Source organism: Canis lupus, chromosome 14, assembly GCF_003254725.2.
Source record: "Canis lupus dingo isolate Sandy chromosome 14, ASM325472v2, whole genome shotgun sequence".
Classification (NCBI taxonomy): domain Eukaryota; kingdom Metazoa; phylum Chordata; class Mammalia; order Carnivora; family Canidae; genus Canis; species Canis lupus.
In genome coordinates this window covers 25,914,102-25,935,171 of record NC_064256.1, presented here as the reverse complement: position 1 = coordinate 25,935,171, position 21,070 = coordinate 25,914,102, and the positions used below count along the sequence as shown (strand labels likewise).

The 21,070-nt window shown below is 33.9% G+C and overlaps 1 protein-coding gene and 1 long non-coding RNA gene across 10 annotated transcripts in view; one reads left to right on the top strand and one right to left on the bottom strand.

Annotated features, from left to right (window-relative positions):
- Nucleotides 1–21,070, bottom strand: part of PHF14 (PHD finger protein 14) — a 233,057-nt gene that overhangs the window by 24,351 nt on the left and 187,636 nt on the right. The window lies entirely within an intron of this gene.
- Nucleotides 1–21,070, top strand: part of LOC112674846 (uncharacterized) — a 62,441-nt gene that overhangs the window by 34,517 nt on the left and 6,854 nt on the right. For 2 of the 4 annotated variants that reach the window (XR_004804773.2, XR_004804769.2), the window contains 5 exons: nt 16,480–16,649; nt 17,473–17,559; nt 18,436–18,591; nt 18,817–18,892; nt 20,711–20,859. This is a non-coding gene — a long non-coding RNA (uncharacterized LOC112674846). Of the gene's footprint in view, nt 1–16,479; nt 16,654–17,472; nt 17,560–18,435; nt 18,592–18,816; nt 18,893–20,710; nt 20,860–21,070 lie in introns of all 4 variants that reach the window. The other 2 variants (XR_007401935.1, XR_007401934.1) reach the window with 2 other exon arrangements.

Here is a 21,070-nt window from a genome sequence, read left to right as displayed (position 1 = left end):
AGTAGGTGGTATCTCTTCGTGGTTTTGATGTGCATTTCCCTGATGATCAGTGATGTTGAGCATCTTTTAATATATCTATTGGCTATCTGTATATCTTCTTTGATAAAATGTCTATTCAGGTCCTCTGCTCATTTCTTACCTGCATTTTGTTTTGTTTAGTTTTTAGTATTGGGTTTTAGGCGAGAGAGAAATATATATATCCCTTATCATTTGCAAATATCTTCTCCCATTCAGTAGATTGTCTTTGTTTCCTTTGCTTTGCAGAATAGTTTTATTTTGATGCAGTCACAACAGTTTAATTTTGCTTTATTACCCCTGCCTTAGGAGACATACTAGAAAAATGTTCCTAGAGCTACTGTCAAATAAATTACTGCCTGTGCTCTCTTTTAGAATTTTTATAGTTTAAGGTCTCACATTTAGGTCTTTAATTCATTTTGAGTTTATTCTTGTATATAATGTAAGAAAGTGGTCCAGTTTCATTATTTTCCACATAGGTGTCCGGTCTCCTCAATATCATTCATCTCTCTTTCTCATTGCATATTCTTTCTTCTTTTGTTGAAGACTGACCATATAATAATGGGTTTATTTTTGAGCTGTCTTTGGTTTCATTGATCTATGTGTCTGTTTCTGTGCCAATACCATACTGTTTTAGTATAGCTTTGTAGTATAGTTTTAAATCTGGGATTGTGATACCTCCACCTTTGTTCTTTCTCAGGATTGCTTTGGCTATTTTAAGCCTTTTGTGGTCTCATACAGATTTTAGTATTATTTGTTCTAATTCTTTGAAAAATCTTATTGTTATTTTGATACAGATTGAATCTCTAAGTTGCTCTGGGTAGGATGGACATTTTAATATTATTAATTTCCAACTGATGACCATGATATATCTATTTATTTGTATCATCTTCAATTTCTTTCATCAGTATGTTTTAGTTTTCAAAATACAGGTCTTTCACCTTCTTGGTTGAATTTATTCCTACGTATTTTACTGTGTTCAACACAATTATAAATAGGACTGTCTTCTTAATCTTTCTGTTAATTCGTTATTAATTTATGAAAAAACAATAGATTTCTGCATATTGATTTTATATTCTACAACTTTACTAAACTCATTTATTAGTTCTAATAGTATTTTGCTGGAGTCTTTAAGATTTTCTACATATAATATCAGGTCATCTGCAAATACGAGTGCCTTTTAACGGATGCCTTTTATTTTTTCTCATCATACACCTGTGGCTAGGACTTCAGTACAATCTTGAATAAAAGTGCTAAGAGTAGACATCCTTGTCTTATTCCTCTTCTTAGAGGAAAATATTTCAGCTTTTCACCATTGAGTATTATATTAGCTGTGGATCTGTCATATATGGCCTTTATAATGTTGAGATATGTTCCCTTTATATCCAGTTTGTTGAAGTTTTAACATAAATGGATGTTGAATTTTGTCAGATACTTTTTCTGCATCTATTGAGATGATCATGTGGTTTTTATGTTGTATAGAATGTTGGTTGATTGAACCATCCTTGCATCCCTGAAATGAATCCCATTTAATAGTGGTAAATGATCCTTTCAGTGTATTTTTGTATCTATATCCATCAGGGATATTGGTCTGTGATTTTCCTTTTTGTAGGGTCTTCGTCTGATTTTAGTATGAATATAATGCTGGCATCGTAAAATGAATCTGAAAGCATTCCTTCCTCTTCTGATTTTTGGAATAATTTGAGAGTAATGGGTAATTATTCTTTAAATACTTGGTAGAATTCACTTATACAGCCATCTGGTCCTGCACTTTTGTTTTTTGGGAGTTTTTGGATTACCAATTCAATTCTATTACTAGTAATCAGTCTGTGCGGGTTTTCTATTTCTTTCTGATCCAGTCTTGAAAGACTATGTTTGCAAGGATTTATCCATTTCTTCTAGTTTGTCCAATTTATTGACATATAATTTTTCATGGGAGTCTTTTGTAATCCTTTGTATTTCTATGGAGTTGGTTGCAGTGTACTTTTCTTTCATTTCTGGTTTTATTTGAGTCCTCTCTTTTCTTGATGAGTCTGGCTAAAGGTTTATCAATTTTTGTTATCTTTTCAAAGAATCAGCCCTTAGTTTCATTGATCTTTTATACTGTTTTCAGTCTCTCATTTATTTCTGCTCTAATCTTTTTATTTCCTTCCTTCTACTAAATTTGGGCTTATTTGTTCTTCTTTTTCTAGTTCCTTATGGTGTAAAGTTAGGTTTACTAACTTTGTTTGAAATTTTTCATTTCTTGAGGGAAGCCCCTATCACTCAGTGTACCTCTTAGAACCGCTTTTACTGCACCCCAAATATTTTAAACCATTGTTTCCTTTGTGATTTGTCTCTAGGTTATTTTTTATTTCCTCTTTGATTTCTTAATTGACCCATTAACTGTTTAGCAGCACGTTGCTTAGCTTCTACATGTTTATTTCTTCCAGTTCTTTTCTTAGGCTTGATTATTTTATTTAGACTGTTGTAGTTGGAAAATATGTTTGATATGATTTAAATCTTCTTGAATTTAGTGAGACTTGTTTTGTGGCCTAACGTGATCTATCTTTGAGAATGTCCCATATGCACTTAAAAATAATGTATATTCCTCTTTTTGGGATCCCTGGGTGGCGCAGCGGTTTGGCGCCTGCCTTTGGCCCAGGGCGCGATCCTGGAGACCCGGGATCGAATCCCACATCGGGCTCCCGGTGCATGGAGCCTGCTTCTCCCTCTGCCTGAGTCTCTGCCTCTCTCTCTCTCTCTCTCTGTGACTATCATAAATAAATAAAAATTAAAAAAAATGTATATTCCTCTTTTGGATGGAATGCTCTGTATATATCATTTAAGTCCACTGGTCTAATCTACCATTCAAAGCCATGGTTTCCTTATTGATTTTCTGTCTGGATGATCTATCCAGTTGGTGTAAGTGGAATATTAAAATTGTCAAAAACTGTCAAATTCTCCCTTTATGCTTATTAATATTTGCTTTATATATATATTCAGGTATTCCTTTGTGAGTACATAGGTATTTCCAATTATTATATCTTCTTGCTGGATTAATCTCTTTATCTTCTGTAATACTATTGTCTCTAGTTCCAGCCTTTGTTTTAATGTCTATTTTGTCTGATGTAAATATTGTTACTTCAGCTTTTTTTTCTCCACTTCCATACTCTTATTCCATCCCTTCACTTTTTTTTTTTTAAAGGTTTTATTTATTCATTTGAGAGAGAGAGTGGAGAGAACATGAGCAGGGGTAAGGGCAGAGGGGGAGAGGGAGAAGCAGCCTTCCTACTGAGCAGGGTTCCCAATGTGGGGCTTGATCCCAGGACCCTGAGGTCATGACCTCAGCTGAAGTCAGAAACTTATCTGACTGAGCCGTCCAGGCACCCCTCCATCCCTTCACTTTCAATCTGTAGGTGTTTTCAGGCCTGGAGGGAGTCTGTAGCTAGTATATAGATGACTTTAGGGTTTTTTAAATGTATTCAGTCACCCTCTGGCTTTTGACTGAAGCCCTAAGTCCATTACATTTAAAGTAATAACTAATAGGTATGTACTTATTGCTATTTTGTTAACTGTTTTCTGGTTGTTTTTGTGGTTCTTCTTCTCTTGCTCTCTTCCCTTGTAATTTGATTATTTTATTTATTGTTATGCTTGGATTCCTTTATTTTTACTTTTTTGTGTATCTGTTATAGGTTTTTGGTTTGTGGTTACTATGAGGTTTATACATGGTTCATACATACATGTATGTACATATATAAATATGTATATAGCATTTTATAATAAGTTGATGGTCACTTAAGTTTAAACACTTTCTTAAAAAGCACTATCTTTTTATTCCCTTCTCTAAGTTTTATGTATACAATGTTACATTTTATGTCTTTTTATTTCATTTATTCATTGACTAATTTAGGTATCACTGATTTTACTACTTTTGTCTTTTAACCTTCATATTAGCTTTATAAGTGATAGATGTACTACCTTGACTATGTTTGCTTTTACCAGTAAACATTTTTCCTGTCTTAATCATCTTTTTCCCAGTTGTGGCCTTTTCTTTTCCACTTAAAGGAGTCCCTTTGACATTTCTTGTAAGGCTGGTTTAGTGCTGATGAACTCCTTTAACTTCTGTCTGGGAAACTCTTTATCTGTCCTTTAATTCTAAACAATACCCATTCTGAGTAGAGTTTTCTTGGTTGTAGGTTTTTCTTTTCAGAACTTTAAATAAATCATGCTATTCCCTGCTGGCCTACAAAGTAACTACTGAAAAATCAGCTGATACCCTAATGGAGTTTACCTTGTATGTAACTGTTTTCTCTTGTTCCCTTTAAGATTCTCTCTTTATTCTTAATTTTTGCCATTTTAATTATTATGTGTCTTGGTGTAAATCACCTTGGGTTCATCTTATTTGGGGATTTATACACTTCTTGGATCTGGATGTCTGCTTCCTTCTCCTGGCTAGGGAAGTTTTCAATTATATCTTCAATTAAGTTTTCTGCTCCCATGTCTCTCTCTTCTCGTTCTGAGATCCCTGTGCTTGATGTTGTTCCAGAAATCACTTAACCGTATCCTCTTTTATTTATTGATTTATTTTTAATGATTTTATTTATTTATTCATGAGAGACACAGGCAGAGGGAGAAGCAGGCTCCAAGCAGGGAGCCCGACGTGGGACTCAATCCTGAGTCTCCAGGATCACACCCTGGGCTGAAGGTGGTGCTAAACTGCTGAGCCATCCAGGCTGCCCTACCTATTCTCTTTTTTAAAAATTATTTTTTTCTTTTTGCTGTTCAAGCTTAGTTGCTTTCCACTATACTGTCTTTCAGATTACTTATTTATTCTGTATCCACTGATCAGCTACTGATTCCCTCTAGTACATTTTTCATTTCAGTATTGTATTCTTCAGCTCTGTTGTTTAAAAAAAAAAAATATATATATATATATACACACACACACACACACACATTTCTTTCTCTTTGTTGAAGTTCTCACAGAGTTCATCTACTTCTCTCCCAAGTCTGGTGAGTGTCTTTATGACTATTACTTTGATCTCTATCAGGCAGTTTACTTATCTCTATTTGTTTTAGTTCTTTTCTGGGATTTTTGTCTTGTTCTTTCATTTGGAAAACATTCATCTCTCTCATTTTGTCAGACTCTCTAGTTTATTTCTATTTATTAGGTAGGTCAGCCTCATCTCCAGGTCTTGAAAGTAGTGTTCTTGTGTCAGAGGCATCCTGAGATGCCTAGTAGCATAGTTCCTTCTGGTTACTAAAGCTAGGTGCTCCAGGGGTGTCCCCTGTGTGGGCTGCATATGCCCTTCTATTGTGATTGGGGCACAAGTGGGTATGCTGGTGGGTGGGACTTGCCTTCTGACAAGGCAGCGATGACCAGCTGCAACTACTGTGGGCACACTGATAAGGAAGGCTGGATGAGAGACCGGATGAAGCCACTGTGGATACATTGGTGAGCATGGCTTGCCATTAGACTGTCTTTCTGCAATGAACAGCTATGACTATGTGGGTACACTGATGGGCATGGCTTTGCCACACAGCTGGCTGAGAGAACCAGCTAAGCAACTACTAGTGTGCTGCTGAGTAGGGCTATGTCCTCCCCTCCCCCAGGGCAGGAGTTGCTCTGTTTGGGTGCTGGTCCAGGATAGGGCTGCCTGCCGGGTGAAGCAGGGCAATAGTTGCTCTGAGGGAGGATGAGTCCCAAATGAGGTTGCCTGCTGGGTGTGATGGGTGGAAGATACTTTGGAGGAGTACCTGCCAGGCTGGCTAGGGCAGATCCACAGGGGGAATGCTAGGGTGGGGCAAGTGGTACTAGCAAGGTAGACATCAGAACTGGCTCCCTACAAGACTCTGACCAGCTAGGCTGATGGGAAGTAAGTAAATGGTGCCCACCAATCATTCTATTCCTGGAGAAAGCTTCTGCAGATCCCTGCCTCTAGTCAATAAAGCTTCATATGTAACCCAGGTGCTTTTCAAACTGCTACTTTTGTGCTGGTTCTTGAGCTCAGTGATATAGCATGCTGACCTTTTAATTATTAAGACTCAAGTTTCTTACAGCCCTCTAGCTCTCCTAGAGCTAAGTCCTGTTGATTATCAAAGCAAGACCTTATGGGCGCTCGTCTTCCCACTGGAAGTCCCTAGGAATGGGGGTGCTTGACATAAGGCTTGGTCCCCTCAATCTTCTGTGCCTGTGATACCCCTCTCATTTGTGGGTTGCATACTGCTGGTTTTTGGGTTCTGACCATGTCTCTGTCTCTCCAGCACTCCTCAATGTGGCCTTCTCTTAAAGTCTTTAGCTATGGAAGGTCTATTCTGCCAGCCTTCAGGTTATTTTCATAGTGTGTTGCATTATATGTAGTTGTTTCCTTGGTATATACATGGTGAGCTCAGGATCCTCCTACTCTACCATCTTTCTACCTTCCAGGTAGTACATTCACAAGCTCAATATATATTAAAGTTTATTGTATACTAAGATAAATTTAAAGAGGTTCTTTAGAAAATATTTTTATGTAAATCATCTACCATTTACTAAATGTAACATTTCAAAAATCCCAAATGTGCTAATGACAGTACATATAACTTTCCCCATAAATACTCAAGGAAAAGAGACATTTCTAAATTTATGCTGTTTTATTTTTTAGCCTAAATATACACATACAGATTTAAGTTCCCAGGGGTTTAAAAAATTCTACCAAATTAAAATGAGATAAAAAATAATGCCTAAAAATGTTTGAGATATTCAAGATATATGATCACCAAAGTATAGTTGTCAAGAGATTTCCAAGTTGGATTAAAAAAAAATCAATGATTGGCTCATTAAAATTTTCAGAGATACATGCATTGTTTACGATGACCAGAAATTATTCAGCCATAACTGAGTTTATTATAAAAGCTGGAAAATACTTATACGTAGCATATTTATTTATTCATTAACATAAGCAATAGCCATGATACTGGAATTGGCCACTAGAAAAGTGACTTTATTGGGTATGACAACATTTTGTTTATCCTTCACAATACAATGAGGGGTTTAATGCAACATAGATTAAAAAGACACTTTATAATTTAAAAGAATTTTGTTTTTTGCTTAGTAAGATCCTAAGGTTAATTTTTACCAAAACTAACTTCTGTGCCATTAGAAAAATTATAATCTCTAGCCATTTCATTGAAAACAGAGAGAAAGAGGGAGAGGGAAAATATACTTTATATTTCTTTTGCTGAGTTTTCATATTCTAAAGAAAGGTTATAGCTCAAATGTACCAAATCACTGTCAAAGAAACAATTTATATAAATGGTAATGTTACAACCTTACTATTACTTTAGAGGTAGGTAGAAGACATTCAAAAAGTAAAGAGTACCAAAACCTCCCTTAATGAAAATTATATTATTTATATAATCTGTTATTATTTATAAAACTTGATATCACTGAATGGAATTTATCAAAGTGAAAACTACAGTTTGTATTAGGATAAAAAAATCAGCTGACAGTATTTCACTAATTAAAATTCTTTTAATGTTGCAGTTTCTGAGGCTAGGTAATGTAGATGTTTTAAACTGACAATTTTTAGACTAATAAATAACTTCATATCTAAGTAATAAAATGTCTAGATAGTAGATTTTCAGGTAGGAATTTATAAACTGTCTCAATTTAAGTTGTTTTCAATGTATAATGCCCGTGTTAAGCAGGAAGTAAAAGTATTTATATCAAAAGCCACATCAAATTCAAAGATGGACTTGAGGCTAATATGTAAACAACTATGATATGTATGGGACATCTCTTAACTCGTTTCCAGTTCTCCTCAGAGTGATTAAGCTACAGAATATTAAAGCTGAAAGATTCTTCGAAGATCCTACCTAATCCCCCACTGTATATATGACATACTGAGCACTGGATAGATAAAAACATGAAACCAATTTCTTCACTAGGTTAGTTAGTGATTTAAAACAACTCCCCAAACTGTCTTCCAAACTCAAATGATTTAAAACTACATTATTAAAGAAAAACAGTAATTTTCCAGTGGAGAAACCTGACAAACACTAACCTAACTTGAGTGAGCCAGGTTAACCTCACTAGTAATAGATATTGACATCGTATTTTCTGTCATAGGATGCACTGAGAAGGGATATCACCTCTAGGCTGTGGTAGCCTTGATCTAATCATGAGAAAATACCAGACAAACCCAAATTGAAGGATATTCCACAAAACAAATGAATAATCCTCTTCAAAAGTGCCAAGATTTTAAAAAGTAAGTAAATGCCACACATTAGAAGACCCATGACAAAATTAGAGGATTCTGTGTCAGAAAAGTTTCACTAGTGGCAAACCTAGTAAAACCCAAATAAATTCTATAGTGTACTTAAAAATATTATAATACAAAGGTTTAGGTTTGATAATAGTCCTATGCTTATACAAGATGTTAACATAAGGAGAAGCGGGATACTACATACTCTCCATACAATTTTTGCAACTCTTAAAATCTAAAGTTATCGCAACACAAAAAGTAAAGACAGATAAGCAAATAAACAAAATCCTTGTTAGGATGATTCAGAAATAAGTATACTTTGGTTTAAGTACTATAAAGTTTTGCACCAAAGTAGTATGCAAAGGTAATCACAGTTATACATAAAGAGGTTTTGGCATTTCCATGATATGACCAGCTCATTATTGACTACACTATAAAGTAGTGCTTTTAGTAAAAACAGTGCTAATAAAATCGTACAATCATTCAATAGTACAGAATAGTGTTTCACCCATGAAGTTCATTGTCATGTTTTTCTGATTCATGCAGTTTAAGAGCCATTAGAACAATATTCAACTGTGATATGGTTAAAATATGACATGTTTTTTATTATTTCATTTCATAGTTTTTTTGGGTAGCAGATGTTCTTATTAATACTGACATGTAATTAATATTTAATAGGGGCCTTCAAAAATAAGTCTGTTATCTAGAGGGAAAGAGGTACTCTTGTTCAACAAAATAAATTTCTCCAAAGAAACATCATTTGATCTAAAACTGACTTAATATGGTACAAATGTTAAAACAAAGTAAAAATATTAGTAAGTAAAAACCTAATGATTAATCAATTGATCTATCTATTCATTTTTGGTAACCCAATAACAGACTTGATTGCATTGATTAAACAATCTTTATTTTATGTTTTAGAAGGGTCTGGAATATACTTTCTCCATTGACTCATATTAAACATTTTTTTGAAAATGATCTTAACTAGAAGTAAATTCTATTCCTAGAATCCTTCCTTTTATTCTCTCACAAAAATTTAATAAACAGTGACCATGTGTTAAGACACTAGGCAAGGTACTGGAAACAACAAAGAGGAATAAAAGGTCTTCCTTTCCAGAGGAGTCCATGTTCCAGTTTGGTAGATAGGCATGCACATAATTACAACGCAATTAAGAAAGTATACCTGACATATAAATGTGAAGAGAAGAAAACTGAACCATGATAATACATAGAGAGTATTTTTTTTAATGATTAATATCCTACAGAGTTGGGCTATGTCATCAAAATAATAAACCTTCCCTTGTGCCCAAAGATTAGTATTCTGAGTCTTTAAAACAAATACTTCTCAACGTAACTTACACAGTTCTTGTATTAAGATAAATTCAACTTCAAGGACATATTTCAGAAATAGATTATGTTTAGAAAGTGAATTTTAAAAACTTAAATCCCAAGTGAACAGATTAAGTTGCCTTAAATATCTCTATTTCAAGTTTAATACTATTTTCCCCAGAGTGAACCTATTAATCTTCACAGTTTTACTGGAAATTAATAGCTCATTAGATGTCCAAGTAAAACATTTCCTATGGCACATTAATTTTTCATGGATTAAAAAACTGATTTTGCTTCAAGAAAAATTAAAAATACTACTTTAGAAAATTCTACACACAAAAATTCTCTAATGGTGATATTTCATAATCAGTGTCAAAAATAACAGCCACAGGATCCCTGGGTGGCGCAGCGGTTTGGCGCCTGCCTTTGGCCCAGGGCGCGATCCTGGAGACCCGGGATCGAATCCCACGTCGGGCTCCCGGTGCATGGAGCCTGCTTCTCCCTCTGCCTGTGTCTCTGCCCTCTGCCTCATTCTCTCTCTCTCTCTGTGACTATCACAAAAAAAAAAAAAAAAAAAAAAAAACAGCCACATTTCCACATCTTGAATTTGTAGATTACTGCTCTGCCACTATTTTGCTTTTTTAAGAAAAAGATTAAATATTTTAAACATGTTACCATAAATAAAATCATGCAATGATACATTAAAAAAAGTAGGCCTCTTGGCAAGTACGGAATCACTTAGAAAGCTTGTCTAAAAATGCACTCATTTATTTAATGTTTTTCTGTGACCAATTAATTATTCTATATTTCTCAGTATTCCATAATCTAGGCTATGGGACATTAGAAAAAATAATTCATACAATGATATTTTCAAATATTCTATTTGAAAAAAGATACCTGGAGAGTTATATAAGCTATTTATGCATCCTTCTCTGATTTAGAACTGTGTATCAAATATTGTGCTAGGTGCTCAAAAATTATGATCTATTAGACAGACATAGTCCCTGCTTTATGGAGCTTTTTATCTGTGACTAGAACAACTGATCAGTTGAGTAACTATATAATTGCGGTTACGGTATGTTCAATGAAAGAGAAGTAGAGTGCGAGTAAACTTTAATAGAAGAATCTGAAAATTCCTGGAAAGATCTCCACCTTCCTGAAAATAAAAAATACACTGAGATCTGAAGGATGAGAAGGAGGAGAATTAAATAATGAAGGAATAGCATTCCAGGTAAGGAGAACAGTGAGAAGGTGAAATCAGATGAAGTCCAGTAAGAGAAAGGAAAAGAGTAGGAAATGACATGGAAAGGTAGACATTTCTAGCATTTTCTGTTGTAGCATTACACACTTTCCACAGAGGGTTACTTTAATTGTACTTTAATATTTTTTATGTTTCTTCTGTGCAATTAGGTGGTGGAGATTCAACTTGGGCTTCCTGGTCAGTGACTAGCAAACCCAGGTTCAGATCCTAACTTTGATAAACACGCTATCTGAAGCTATGCAACTCTGAGAAAAACTGCTTACCCTTTCTGAACCTTTTTTCCCTCCTCTATAAAATGATAATAACTGTTACTGATGATTAAAGGTACTAAATCAAATAAAATGTGAGGAGACTAGCACAGATACTGGCCCACAGAAGGCATTCAAAAGCTTTATCCCTGCTTCCTTCCAGGGTTGACTTTATGACAGAGTTTAACCATCAAGGGCCTACTAATATGCTGTTAAGTAGTGGGGATCCTTTTAAAAAACAGTACTTAGCTAAATTGCCAACATTATGATATTAAATAGAACCCTATTCCATCTATGTCTTTTTAATTTTTTGATCTTGCAATTTTGTTTGTGTTACCAGACTCAAAGCAAGAGTAAATAAAAGAGTAAGTTAAATGAGTGAATGATTACTCTCAAAGATAATCATTCAAAAATAGTAGTAATTAAGGAAAGGCAATAATTAAATAATTTTTCAAAATGACAATAAGGGCCTTTGATTATCATTTTTACTGAAGTTCTTCCCAACTTTACCTTATAGTCTGCACAATGTTGTAATTGTAGATGAATGTAAACTAATGCTTTTCTCCCTGAGTAAAGCAACAATCTTATTGTGGTAGTCCAATTGAAATGAAAATAATCTTGGGATTTGGATAGGTCCAGTACATAAAAACATGAATAATGATTTGGTGTAGAAGTTAGATAAGTATATTTCTTGTAGAACTGACTTAAACTTTTAGGCATATCATTCAAAAAATAGGTCATAATCTTACAGATAAATTTTTCAATTTTTAGAAATACTGAATCTGGTAATTGAAAGAAAAGCTAAAAGTATTTAATTCACCTCCCTTAAGTAATATTTAAATTTTGTTTTTCTTTTACATATGTATTACCTAGATATATACAGACATACTGCAATGGACAATATTTTATATTTGTGAGGATTGTATAAATATGGTAAATGATCATTCCTTATTATAAATATAATATTAATTATTTGAATAAATAGTCCATGCCACAGGAATGAATCCTCATTGCAAGGTAAATTCCATAGAAATAACCTGGTTAAATTTATTAGTTTCTTTAAAATGTATTTGACTATCATGATAGACCCCACTGGAAACATGAACTGATTTTAGATGAAATACGTAAGGAAACCTACTGGGAAATTCTGTGAAAGTATTCCTTACTCTCTAAACAAACAAACAACAACAAAAAACCCACACGCAGACAAGGATCCCTTCCACTGAATTGCCTTTATATGTATTATATGAGGACATAATACCTGGAGCTCCTAAAGCCATCTTGTTATCACTGAACCACAAGCCTAATGCCAAAAGTAAACACATTGATAATTCCAGAAGACAGAATATCTTAATTAGTCCTATAACCACCAAAATCTTCTCAATTCTGAAATGCAGGGTATAAAATATTAAAAGTAGTTCAGTTTTCTGTTACTTGCAGTTAAAGCATACCAATATAACACTGGCATCTTTCTTAAATTCTTCTTCTAGTTCTCTTAAGTTTTCCTCATATCTTTTAACTTTGTTTTATTGCTGTCTTTATCTTGGGATGGCTCTGAAGTACCTCAAATTCCACCTATTTTATGATGATTCTCCAATTTGTATCTTCAGCACTGATATATACTCCATACTTTAAACTCACATACCCACTGGGTGGGTATACCTACTTGATGTTTTCAATGAAGTTTTAATAGGCACCTCAAACATATCATGTACAAAGCCAAAATCTTCTTTATCTCTCTCTCCTTTTTTTTTTTTTTTTTTTTTTTTTTTTGAGAAAGAGAGAGAGGGGAGGGAGAGAATCTCAAGCAGGCTGCTCACCCAGCATGGAGCCCAATGTAAGGCTCAGGCTCACAACACTGAGATCATGACCTGAGCCAAAACCAAGAGTCCGACACTTAGCTGACTGAGCCACCCATGCACCCCTAAAGCCAAATTCTTGTTTCTCCTTTCTCAACTACTGTCAATCCTCCCACCCCCTTCAAAAGCTTTACACTTCTCTTGGTCTGCAGTTTACTCAATTACTCAAACCCAAACTCTAGGGATCATTCCATAATTTCACATACAAAGCCAACTCCTGCTGTCTCTATCACCAAAGGGTTTATAAAGTTTGTCTAGTGTTTTCCATCTCCATTGTTACCATCTTAGTCCAAGATTTATTTCTTGCCTGGATTACACCAATAGCTTCCTAATCAGACTTCTTGCTTCCCCTTTATACTTGTAAAAACTATTCTCCATAAAGACAGAAATCTCTATAAGGCACAGAGAATGTAAGGCCACCCTAGAATGAAATCCTCCTATAGCACTGTATTTAGAGTAGAATCCAAACTCCTGACATGGCATATAAAGTCCGATATCATATGGCCCTTCTCACCTTTCTAGCTTCATCTGTATACTTCTCCAACTTGTTTAGCTGGCTCGAAACATGCTAATGGTTTCTAAACAAATGGTGGTTATTTCCTCTGCAACTAATTTTGTGGACTTGTGCTTAGTTTACTTTTGTCATACAGGTCTTGGTCAATGAGGAGTTCTCTAACTTTATACATGAAACTAGCTATTCCTTCAGCACTCTGATTGTTCTCCATAACATTTATCACAATGAAATGATCATTTACTTATTTACATATCCTGTCCTTTAAATAGTAGATTTTCTGTCTTGTTTACTACAGTATCTCAGGAACTAGTGCTATTCCTATTATACTTTGGCTTCTCCATGAGTATTTCTTGAATGTATGAATAAATTCACTAGTATATAGACGGCACAGGAAACAAATAATACTTTTGACTTTTTGAGTACTTATAAATACCAAGTACTTACATGCATTATATGTAATCTTCACAAATGCCAGGCAAGAATAAGTATTATTATTCCCACATTTCATTGAGAAAATTAAGGATTGGAAACATTAAGGAACTGTTCTTGGTCACACGCTCAAAAATATGATGACCTAGGATTCAAACGCAACTCTGACTCCAAAGAGTCCTCTTTCCAATATACCAAAAGTACAATTAGAATTGCTCACGATCAGTACATTTTAAAATCTTCCCATACCTTCCCAAAATAACTCAACTTTTCCTTACTGAATACTGACCACTAATTATTCAGTTATACAAAAAGGTCCTAAAAGTCTATCTTGAAGAACTGATTGAAAGGCAACCTTAAATCCAAAACAGTTCAACAGTTCTGCTCCCTGAAGATAATTTATAGAAATCTTGATAAACATGCTAATTGGTTTTTCATTTTTTTCAAGCATTATGACAATATTTAGGATTTGTTGTATTATATTTCTTAAATTTCATGAGGAAATAGAAATAGTTGACGACAAAAAGGGGTATTGGGAAAATACTGCAAGAATCAGTTTCTGAGCAACATACAGTTCTGCATTACCTTGGTATTCCTGTTCTTATGTCTTCAAGTAAGCTAATGTAAAGAGGATTTACTATTAAGATCCGTGGTTTTCTCAACTCTTCAATAGCTACTAATATAAAAGCTTACTTTCTAAGAAAAAAAAGTAGCCTCTACTTAGAAGAAGAAGAATCATAAGCTTCTAACAGGTAGGACTGTGAAGGACTCTTCTGGGTTCTTGGGAATGTTGGGAGTTCAGACTCAATGGTCTCAAAAGGAAATCCTAGTGTACTATTAAATTGAATATAAAACTCTGATATAACTCAATAGTTAAAAATGAAGTTATAAATTCAAAAATATAAAAATTACAAAATAAAAGTTAATGATCTCATAGTCACATTATGGAGGAACCATACTGTTCAATCAAAAATATATTAAACACTTAAAACGTGATAATTTTCCCAATACAGATGTTCAGCAATTACCCAGAAAATTTTAATTTATAGTTCTTCATTGCATTATGAGGTTTTTTAAAAAATGATTTTACTTATTTTAAAAATACCGGTATATAGATTTTATCACAAAAAATAAATAGAATGTGTTTTTCCAGTTTTATTTATTTATATATTTTTAAAGATTTTATGTATTTATTCATGAGAGACACAGAGAGAGAGGCAGAGACAGAAGCAGACTCCCTCTGGGGATGCGGAACTCGATCCAAGGACCCCAGGATCATGACCTGAGTCAAAGGCAGATGCTCAAACACCGAGCCACCCAGGTGCTCCTCCAATTTTCTTTTAAAATAGAAAATAAAGTGTATGCTCTGTAATTCACCACAGATTGAAATGTCTTGTCAATATATTCAATTTAAAAAAGAATGATAAATCAGGATTTTAACTGAGCAATAGCAGGCATTTGAGACTATGATACCATTTTGTTCCATCTTAATGTAGGTAGCCTGAATCAGGACTTTATTTTGCTAATATACAGGTAATAAACCCCATTATTAATTTGTGTTACATGTTTCACATACACTACAAGAAGTACAATAAGTATGTAATAATATGTTGATTTCTGAAAAGCTGTATAGAAAACCGGGTAACCCTGTTCTTTAGAAAAGTTGAGGCTTCTAATATACAAAATACATCAAATCTACAGGACTTATTTAAACTCAGCTTTAGTTAAAAAATTGATACGTATGAAATAATGAGAAATAAGAAATAAGGACAATTAATGAAAATATCCTCCTTTCGGGGATCCCTGGGTGGCGCAGCGGTTTAGCGCCTGCCTTTGGCCCAGGGCGTGATCCTGGAGACCCGGGATCGAATCCCACGTCGGACTCCCAGTGCATGGAGCCTGCTTCTCCCTCTGCCTATGTCTCTGCCTCTCTCTCTCTCTCTGTGTGACTATCATAAATAAAAAAATAAAAAAAAAAAGGAAAAGAAAAAAAAAGAAAATATCCTCCTTTCCTTCTTTCTTTCCTCTAGTTTTTCACTCAGTAATTATTAAGTGAATACTTACTATGTGCAATAAGTTGAGGGTAGAGAGGACAGCAGAGCTGACTGATCCCTGCTATCAGGAAATTTATATACTTGAAATGTATAGTGTGTTCAACTCATGCTTATGTTCTTTACACCAGACACCTGGTCAGCAGATACCTCTATGTTTCTTCAGCAAATCAAATTATTTTGTTATAAAATGTTGCAAACATAACAGTAATCATAACCATAACTTGTAAGACTTACTGAAGCCCTTTAGGTATTCCTTCCCCATCCCTTTCCCCTTCTTTTCTTCTTACCAGATGGACCAATACACTAAATTGGATATTAATCATTCTCTGGTATGTTTTTATATTTTAACACTTTATATGAATGGCATATTATGGATCTTCTACAGCTTACAATTTATGTTCAACATTACACTTTACATATTTACATTAAACTTTCGTTAAATTTTTAGCTCAAAAGCTAGCTTCATTTGCTTAAAACATTCCAACTAAAGTCAAAGTAACACATATACTAATATTATTTAATCTTTTTTTGGATATATTTAGCCAACACAATTAAGCAAGAGAAAGACACAGTATAAAATTGCAAATGAGGAAGTGAAACTATTCCTATCTGTGTATACCTGGAAATAATCAAGAGAATCAACTGAAACACCATTACAAACAAAAAGAAAATACAGTGAAGACCTCTATTGATAACATTAGGAAAATCAACAGTAGGTAACAATAAAACAATATAGATTATTCAACCCTATATTCTGTCTCTGTATTCTTCTAATTACCTTCCTAAATTTCAAGAGTAGTTAAACCAAGGAAACTGTATATTTCCAAGAAGAGCAAATCAGTATGTAAGCAATTCATATTCAAGATATATATCAGATATCAAGATAAGTTACAACAAATTTCTATGGTCTTTTCCAGACCACTCTTCTCTGCTAAGAGCTGTAAGATGTTAGAGATAGGAGGTACTTTAGAGAATGGATCATTTGATTTATTCTTTTTATGCTGCTGATAGAAAAGCCATTCTCAGATTATGTGATTGACATCCCCAAAGCCCCACAGATAATTAATATAGAGCTGGAATCAGAATTCATGTATCCTAAGTGGCTGTCTGGAAGTGTCTTTCATAATGAGTCAGTATTACTACAATGAAACAATAGGATTTTAAATCAGATGTTAGCCACACTCTGTGTGTACATACTCTGTGAATTGAATTGATCTTATACTGGAAAACAGTTGTGTGATGTTCTTATGCAAGACATCTATATGAACACAGTGGGCAATGTCTAGGCTTTGGTGTCAGATAAACCTATCTGAATCCTGCTTTGCTTACTTACTACTAATGTGATTTTGGGAATGACCTTAGTCTTGGTTTCCTTACCTGTAAAATGTGAAAAAATAAAAACCTAACCTCAGAACCTAACTACAATTTTAGTATTTCAGCACAAATGGTAACTGCTAAGAATTACTTAAACTAAAAAATATAAAATGTTTTCTATTTGTTGATAAATTTATAAATATGTGTCTACTATGTGCCAGGTTCTGTTCTAGGAAATGGAGAAACAGCATATCTATCCTTTTGGATCTTAAATTCCACCCGGGAAAGAGATAATAAATTGTTAACAGGTAATTTCAAATTCTGATGTAGCAGAAAAAAACACAGCAAAGGGATATGAAGTGTGGGAGAACACTTTTTCTTACACAAAATAGGAAAGTCCCTCTACTAAAGTGGTGACATTCAAGCTGAGACCTGAATGATATGAAGGAACCACTCATGTATTCATCTGTGAGAAGAGAATGTCCAGGCCAGGGAACAAGAGCAAGGGTGTTATGATACAAATGAGTGCAGCATGCATGTGGGCAGCATGCATGTGGACCAGAAAGGTCAGCATATGTGGCATGAGATTAAATGTTAGACATAACTATGTAGGTCAAGCTGAATATTCTATTTGCAATGAGAGGCCACCGGAGTGTTTAAAAATTTAAGTAATATGATTTGATTTTGAATTTTATGCTGGTTTTGGTTGTAATATAGAGAAAGTAGAGGATAGGTAAGAATGAAAATAGGGAAATAGGGCAAAAGGCTATTCCAACAGTCCATATCAAGAATGAAGGTGTCTTAGAGTACTGTAGGAGTAGTGGGAATGGAAAATATGATATACTCCAGAGTGTGTTATAGTTCAGAGTGACGGTAAGGTTGATAAGTAGATGCAGGAATAAACAAGAGTAATTAGAAAGGATTCTCTGTTTTTGGCACCTGAAAATGGTAAGGTGGTAAAAACTATGGGAGAAGTAGCTGTGATGGAGTGGTGAAGGATCAGAAAACAAGAATTACATTTTGGCAATATTAAGCTGAAGACAATCTTTAGGTATTCAATGGGAATGTCAGGCAAATGTTTGGACATAAGAATTTAGATCTTGGAAGAAGAATTAAGGGCTGCTGTTAGAAGTTTTGAAGTCCTCAACATATACTTACTAATAGACTTATTTGCAATCATCTAGGGAACAATATGTAAATTGAGAAGAAAAAGGACTTAAGGAGTAAGTCATGGTAATACAACTTGAGTGGAGGTGGAGATTTAAGAAGACCGAGAATTTAAGGAGTTGCCAGTTTTGTTAGAAGAAAATTAGGGGACAATGGAGGTCACAGAAGCCAAGGTAAGAGAATTTTTCAAGAGAGAGGGAATGGCCAGTTGATTGTCAAATAATATTGAGAGGTCAGACAAGATTCAGAAGCATGACTATTCAGTTTGACAAAAGACTGTAAGTGACCTTAACAAAAACCATTTCAGTGGAATGCTATGTATGAAAACCTAGTTGAAATTGTTTAAAGAGGGAATAGGACATGTCATTTTGCACTTCATCTTTCCTCTTTAATTTCAGAAACATGGATATAATGTAATGACTGGAGTTTTGACAGCAGTCTTTGAACCATGGTAGAAAGACCAAAAGAATCATGGTAAAATTACACATAACCTGGGATCCTGACAATACTATTTCTGGGTTTTTTGTTAAGTGTTGCATTTTCTATCTTCTATATTAATCCAATCTTTCCTGCAGCATAAAAATATCCCTCCTCTAAAAACAATATGTGGTATATTCTCTATCCTAGTCTCTAAAACTTTTAGTTTGAGTAAAACAAAAACAGAAAACAACTGCAACACCGATTCGCACAAGGTCCACTGCATTTACTGTAAATAAGAACATCTTTTAGCATCTCCTTTTAATTCTCTATGTCCTAGTTATCCCTGAAATGACCATATAAAGCTGAATGTGTGTATGAAAGGGAAACTTTCAGACAAAGTAGAGATCTATAACTGCTTTTTTTTAAAAATGTACCTATATGTGGCTTTATACACCCAACCATAAACAGTCAAATCAGAATGATCTTCCCAAATTCAATTTGGTGTTCTGAGAATTAATACTACCTGACTATAATCAGGAGGTATATATTTTGTACTGTTTCATTTTTTTATTAACATTTCTAATCTTGAGGGAAAAAGGAAATGAAGGTCCTGAGTATAGACAACTACTTAGAAGTTCTGTCATAGGAATATGGAAATGAGCAATAATTGGAGAAAGGATGAGCTCAAATTTAGAGATTCTGAAAGACTGGGAGATATTAAAACATGTTTGTCAAAGAAAATTTAAATAAATGAAGAAATTCCTTTTGAAAAAACAAAAATATTTTCTCTTATATTCCTCTGGTATTAGTTTCTAAAATGAAGTCTTAGATCATAACAAAATTATTGGCTTTCAAAATTAATTTTACAGTATTTAAATAAACATTGTTATTAGGAATTCATGTTTTGACTGTAAAGCACTGGAAACTGTATGTCATGAAACATACAGTTATAAGTCTAGATTTTCCAACGAAACTTTTTAGTATAATAGGATTAAATTAATATAGTTAATCCATGATGGAGAATTTAGGCTCAACATATTAAACAGCTTACTTGCCACTATTAAAATTTTTTAATATGAAATATGCTTTCATATTTTCCTAAGTTTGCTTTGTAATATAACAAGTTTAAAATATGGTAATATATAAAATACAGAACAGAATGAAAATAGAAATAAAACAAAAAATTGAAAGGCTTTGCATTCTATTACATTTATTTACTGTTTTTAATAGAACAGAATTACAGTACTGTTCATATATTACATGCCACTCTTCAAATTTATTAGCATATTTCATAATGGTAAAAACAAAGCACATAATTATTTTAACAGAAAAACGGGTGCCTGGGTGGCTCAGTCAGTTAAATGTTTAAATGTCTGTCTTTGGCTCAGGTCATGATCTGGGGGTCCTGGGATGGAGCCTCACATCGGGTTCCCTGTTCAGCAGGGAGTCTGCTTCTCCCTCTTCACCTCCCTCTCTCAAATAAATAAGTTGACTCTTTTTAAAAAAGAAAAAAATAGTCTTTAAATAGCTTGATTAAATTAAGTATATTGCTATAAAATATATTGCAAAATTGCTATGAAATTCTGCTAATTGATTTAGGACAATTGCAGTGTCAAGCTGGATAAAATAAAATACTTTCATAAATTATAACAAGTGAACCAAACAACTTTATATTATCGTAAAAATAATCTGGAAATGCTAATTTTTTTCTGCCTGCAATGAAGAAATTGCCTAAGAGACATTTTGGATATTTGCTCATTTTCAGTCTATTTAAGTTTATAGCAGTGATAATGATACCATAGTGGTTTTTAAAATAATGCGAATTTTTCAGATATGAAGGTTTATGCATACAAGAATGTTATTTTCTTTTAGATCTCAATGAAATGGCCAATGAAAATTTTAAAATATGAGAAATAAAAAGAACAAGTGAGAACATATGCCTATAACAGTACTGGCATCACAGAACACTCCTACTACATTCTAAATATAGCAAGTGTACTTGCTGGGACCCAACCAACAAGGTTAGTTCCCTTGCTATGGGTTTTAACAGTACCTTGGGTGCTTTTCTCATAGCTTCCATCTCATTTGCCTATATTCTCTGACACTCTATAAGCAACCATCAAGAGGACAGGGGTTATATCCCCACAGATGCTATGCTACTCAGAAATTATTACTGGGCCTTACACTTATAAAATGCTCAGTAAATACTTGTTAAATGAAGGCAAAATGAAA